Here is a 6,100-nt window from a genome sequence, read left to right as displayed (position 1 = left end):
ACAGAAATAATAGGACTACAGACCCCAGAAGTCTGCAAGAATTCCCCTAGCCAGACATTTCAAGGCTTTAGTCAATAAATCTTTAAGGCTATTTTTAATTGCTTAGAGGTAGAGAATGGAGACTTCATCTTGGCTTTGCTGTTGAATCCATGAAGACAGAGGAAGTGGCTGAGAGGGGCTACGTTCTGTGGGAGATGCAAGACATTAGAGGGCAGATGATTTTTAAAGGGATTATTTTATTCTGTTGTTTTACTTGTGTTTTTAATACTGGTCTTATTTCAGGGTTTTAATATGTTATTGCTTAATGCTTTTTAATACTGCAATAGTTGTAACTTTTAACTTTGTTTCTTATATACTGTAAGACACTTTAGATCCATTAGGAGAAAGGCAGCATATAAATATTTTAAATAGATAGTAATAAATAATAATAGTTCTTTGAGAGGCACACAGTACAGAGCATGATGCACATGGAGATTACCAACCTCCCAATGCCTTGCAGCTCCCATGGAAATTAGCCCACTCTGGAAGTCTGGCTGGGGAAATTCATGCAGGCTTCTTGGGGTATTGTCCAAAAATTTTTAAAGTCCAATGACTCAGTAATAACATAAAATAGTCTGTATGTGCTTTCTCATGATGGCTCTTATCCTGTTGCATAGCTATGCTTGTGCAACAAGAGTGACATTTTTGGGAGCAGAAAAGTGCTGTTCAGCAATCTGCTACTGTTTGTGATATCATTCCAACTCTACCAGCAGAGCTACAATATGTAGCAGAATTTTATCTAATACATTACTTTCTAATCACTGGTATGTATGTGTTTGAGGGCAACTGAATAGAAATGATGAACATTTCTACTTTAGCTTTCAAATAGAAGAGAAGGCACGTGTTTGTTCCAAAGACTGAGAAGCTAGTGGTAATGATTCTCTTGTTATTGATCATGTTTCAATGGCTTCTTGATGTACAAACTAATTTACAACACTGATCTCATTTATTTACTCACCAATCCTTGGAAGCAGGTTATGCTTGGAAAAAGAAACCTGCCCAAGCCCACCCAACAAGCTTCACAGCTGAGTGCTGATCTGAACTTTGGCCTCCCACATCCGAACCTATCATACTATACATGACACCACAACAGTCTTCCAGCCCAGTTATTATTTAAATTTTAAGCAAGCACTGCTACAGTATTCGGTTTAAAGACTGAAACCCATTGCAAAGATTATGTTGTTTTGAGGGGCCATGTCTAAATTGTGGATTAATCCTTCAAAAAGAAAAAAAAATAAGATACATTTCTTTTGCCGTCCCTCTTGCATCCTTAACACCAATCTTCCCTTTCAGTTTGATCTTAAAACATGCAGGAGCCATATTCTGACCTTGCTGTGCCATATCATTCTTTTTACACTTATTTAATTAATGTGCAGTATCTTTCAGGATATGGGTGGTAAACTGAAGACAATAAACACTACTGATAAAAAGGGCTGTTAGCAAGAAGTTGATTTTTTATTAAATGCTGCACATCATCTTGTACGACAGCATGTGAAAAAGATCTAGAGCAAATAGGTAAACATTTACCCGTACAGCAAATGGAGACCTTTTAAGAATGACCAGCTTATAACAGTCTTCATACTTTAATAGATTTGATTTTCCACATGGCTTCATTTTGTCTGGGTGGCTAACTGACACAATTTATAACTCTCTTCCTTTCCCAGGCCACTGCAGTACACCGTTCAGTAAAGCATGCCTTACAGCTTGTCTGCATTATGTGACCAAACTTCCATTCATTAGTGTTTGAAACACTTCAGCTGTGAAGGGGATCCTAAATGCTACCATGTGTGACACTACTGCACAAGAGCAGCAAGGGGGGCAAAAAAACAACACTGGGCTTTAATCATAGGCCAGTGCTTACTGCAATCCTGTTATTTCCCCCCAAAAATATTTCAAACAGCCATCCCTCAAAAAAAAAAAAAAAAAAAAAAAAAAAAGGCTTGAAAAAGCTGTAAATCCACGGAATAAACAGAAGTACAAATGAATAGATGGTAGCTTTAAAAATATAACCACAGCAGCATCAAGCCATGAGATTTCACACTGGTTTTGTTTAGTCTGCGCTGGGTTATGTGGGAAATGGGAAAGCATGAAGCAAAAAGCCCCCCCTGTTAAACTATGGGCCTCAAATATTTAAGCCAGTAGGTTTATACCTCTTGACTAGGAAACAGGCCATGACCCTGAGATGGTCTCTGGAGAATAAGACACAAAGAAAGATGTAGCATGATCAAAGTCATGGGCAGACGAAAGAGAGGGAAGCCAAGTGTCAGCAAACTTCTGACCTTATCTTTTTCAATTAATATTTAAATTGCACAAAGGCACTAAGTTATAACACAGATCCAGTATTCTGCTTTACAAAAATCCATTTCCAGTTATCCTAATATCCCTATGCAGAAAAGCTGTAGCTGAGGCAAAATTTATATGGTTCCCACTGACACTTGTTTAAAATTCTTTACCAGCTAAAACAAAATACTAGGGGCATGTTACAAATACAATCCTGTCACATTCTGCGACCCCCCTGAATAATCCTATTTGAAAGGTTAGGCTGAGGGAGAGTAAGTTGGAATGCCACAACCTAACCTAACCCCATTCTCATTCCATCTTAGGCTATTGTGATGCATTATTTCTCCTTTGCAGACACAGCTTCCCAAGTAGTTCTACAACAGTTCTTAAAAAAAAACCCTGCTTTTTTCTGAATGTGGGATATTGTCCTTTTGTATCTATTATTTGAAAAGGCAGGAAATGGCCCAATATTGCTGGACAATATTGTGCCTGCTTTGCAAGCACGAAAAAGTTTATGTAGCAACAGACAGCCTGAATGTTAACAACACCAATAGCAGCAGTCAAGATGGTATAGGATACCCTCTTGCGCTCACTAGCATTCACAAAATGGCACCACACAAGGGAAAATCCCAGAAACTGATGCCCCTTTTCATCAGATAACAAATTCTCACCTAAACACAAAGCAATTGCCAGGGCTCTTTTTCAACAACTGTGAATGGCAATGAGCACAAAAGGGTATCATCTTGTAGACCAGAGGTGTCAGATTCAATTTCATCTTGGGCTGCGTCGGCATTATGGTCACCCTCAAAGGGCCGGTTGTGTCTGTTAGACTATATAAATGTATCTACCCTTTACGATAGTAAATATAATCCTCCTCATTTGATTATTACTGGTTTTAGAAATAACATAATAACTAGCTCTGAAAGTAAAAATCTATGATCAAAGTCTAGAAATAATGGCAAACAGATAAAAATGGGAGTGGGCTATAGCGAGGACCACATTTTCCAAGATGCTGTACACTGCCCATGCAGCTGCACTTTCTGACTGTTTGCTGCTTGGAATGCTGGGATTAGAAGTCCCGCTGGGTGGATTCCCAGCATCCTTGCAGAGTATTATGGGTGACCGAGTAAGCGCCTGTGTACAGACTTACAGACAGCTCGACTTACAGACTTTTCGAGTTATAGACTTCTCTGGCTGCAAAATTTAGGTTCGACTTGCAGCCGGAGAATTGATCTGCAGACCAGAAAAAACCCAAAATGGAACAAAAACGGCCAGTTATGGATTAATCGGTTTTCAATGCATTGTAGGTCAATGGAAACTAGACCTACAGACTTTTTGACCTGCAGCCACTGTTCCAATACGGATTAATTCCGTAAGTAGAGGGTCCACTGTATTATATACTGCACAGTAGCAGGCAACACTGTGAGAGCTACATGAAATGGCTGGGCAAGCCTTGAGTTTGACATGTGTTGTAGACCATCTGGACTGCTCCCATTGGTGTTGTAAATATTCAAGTCGCCCTTTGCTATGTAAAGCTTGGCATCTTTTTTCCTGCTGGCAATGCAGGCTTGATATTTTGTAGCAGCCTTCAGGTAGAAAATCTCAATAATTCAATTGGTTATTGAAAGATAATCTCACTTCACACATTAAGAACACAATGCAAAGGCTAGGGAGCAAAGGCATGTTCTGTCACATTTATCATACCCACCTGTATCTGGAGATACTAATTGTTTGCTAAGACTGAAAATAAATTAAGTCTTATGAGAAGAAGTAGAGAAAATGGTTACATGAAACTTGTTTCATGAAAAAAGTAGATGTTACTAATCATCATATTATTTCACAAAAGGAAAGCCTTGTTATCCCAAAGTAACATGTTACATGTAACCTTATTTATAACACATTACTTTCAAATTCTGAATCAGTGTGTGAATGAGAAACCAGTTTGGATTTGAATGGACACTATCTTGAGTTCTACAATAGAAGAAAGTTGGGCATCAAATGTACTAAAGAAGGAAACAAATGTAAAGTATCCCCTTGGAACTACTTTTGTTGAATTGGTTATGATGCCGTAACGGTGTTAGTGTAAACTGGATTAAGTCTAGAGGCACAGAGTTTAAATTCTGCTTAGCCATGCAAGTCACCTGGTGACCTTGAGCCAGTCACTACTTCACAGCTTACTGTGAGGATAAAATGCAGGGACAGACAACTATATATACCCCCCTCAGGTCACTGAAGATAAACCAGGCTATAAATGAAACAAATAAATAACAAGATGGAAGAACATCTTACCGCTTGTCACAGAGGGGACTTATAACTTATACATTTGCTTCTATTTTATAGCACTTAGAAGTTGTAAGAGGTTAAACTTGTAGTGATTTTAAAAAAAGATGAAGTTTTGCTAAATGTTTTATAAAATGAATTTTGGTTAAATACGGATGTAAGGTTGTTCAAAGCCAATCCATTAAAGTCTATTACAATATTATAATTTATTTAAATGCTGCATGCAACAAATTATTTACACTAATATTCAGAATTTTCACTTAAACAGCCTCATATTGTGATATACTTGTGAAATATTCCCCCAAATAAAAACAATTAATTTTGCCTGAGTGGTAGGAGCTAGAATATCAGAGGCGCATGTGTCACACACAGAGTAACATGAGAAACTTGATGACAGTTCAGTATTATGCATATTTATATGGACATTAAATACACATATCGAGAAAAAAAGATTAATATATGGGCCTCCAGGGTTTTCATAAAAGAAAGGATGCAGGTGAACCCTCAATGGAATCCCATACCAGAATTGTGAAGGAGTCTCTCCTCCCTATTAGTTAGGCATCCTTCAGTCTCGAAAGACTATGGTGTCGTGCTCTAAAAAGCACGAAGCCTGGGTAAAATAGTATGGAGGATAGGCTGTTACCCAAGCAGCAAATCCCCCCTCTCCACGTCGCTGAAATGGTCCAATGGAAAGGCAAGAGCCAATACAACTGGTTCCAGCAACGTCGCAGGAGTTGGCAGAATGAAAGAAAATGCCTCCGGGACTCCGGCTCCGGATTTTGCCTCGAGGTTATCTCCTGAAGCCCTTTCCATAAGTGGATATAGCCACAAGGCAGTGGAGGTTTAAATTTGGAGTTTTCCTTCTCCTAGATGGGCTGCCTTCCAGGGCTGACGAGTCCCACCTACCCGGACTATCCTCCCTATTACTTGTCAACCATTGTGGGTGATGGGCAAAGGATCTGTTGACGATCTCAAAATGTGGGCAGGCCCAGATTGTTTAAGATTACAAAGTTAAGAACCATCTGTTGGATTTAGGCTTAGAAACACATTGAAGTATGTGTGTCATATTATGAACCCTATGGTATTCTATACCTGCTAGAATTTCTTATTTGTGTTTAAAGGCCAACCCGGGGTGCATTACAGCACTAATTCTGAATGTTACCAGAACAAGGTAACTGAAGCAAGAGTGGTTCTCGCCAGATACATCTGCAACTAGCTGCTGGTGTAAACTGGTAAAAAGGACTCTTATGTTGCCACAACTACCTATACTTCTCCAGTCAACACTGAGCCCAGGATCACCATGAAACCGTGCACGTAGTCCTTTAAGGGAAATTTAACCTATCTAAGACGTGGCTGAGAAGAGAGACTCATTCTCCTGCCCCCTTGCCGGAGTGGCCGGGTGAGCAGGAAGGTGGGGCTGTGGCAGCCATGCTATTGCTGTGATTGGGGTACAGAAGATGACACTTGTGCCACGCGTTGTGCACTGTGTGATAAGTGGTCT

General features: G+C 39.5%; 1 protein-coding gene across 2 annotated transcripts in view; it reads right to left on the bottom strand.

Annotated features, from left to right (window-relative positions):
* The window catches only part of HMGA2 (high mobility group AT-hook 2), a 188,732-nt gene that overhangs the window by 22,930 nt on the left and 159,702 nt on the right, over positions 1 to 6,100 (bottom strand). The gene's annotated exons all lie outside the window — the stretch shown is intronic.

This window comes from Pogona vitticeps, chromosome 5 (assembly GCF_051106095.1).
Source record: "Pogona vitticeps strain Pit_001003342236 chromosome 5, PviZW2.1, whole genome shotgun sequence".
Taxonomy (NCBI): Eukaryota; Metazoa; Chordata; class Lepidosauria; order Squamata; family Agamidae; genus Pogona; species Pogona vitticeps.
The sequence above is the reverse complement of the archived record's forward strand: the minus strand, read 5'-3'. Positions and strand labels throughout refer to the sequence as shown.